Here is a 231-nt window from a genome sequence, read left to right on the forward strand (position 1 = left end):
GGGTGATTTATTACCCCCGTTCCGGGAGGGGTCCTCAGTACTGCGGAGGGGGGTCCGCGGAAGTTATACGCAAGTGGTCCCCGCGGGCCCCTTGATGACCGCTGAGGACGGACCCGCCAGGGGTTTTAGTGGGTAAAGCCCTCGCCGAGTTTCGTCTCGGCGGGGGAGGAGCCCCACATAACCCGCGGTCTCCCCCCGGAGACCGCGGGTATGCGTAAAGCATTTCCCCTT

Source organism: Odontomachus brunneus, unplaced genomic scaffold (assembly GCF_010583005.1).
Source record: "Odontomachus brunneus isolate Ranch 3 - 2012 unplaced genomic scaffold, Obru_v1 Obru_scaffold_038, whole genome shotgun sequence".
NCBI lineage: Eukaryota > Metazoa > Arthropoda > Insecta > Hymenoptera > Formicidae > Odontomachus > Odontomachus brunneus.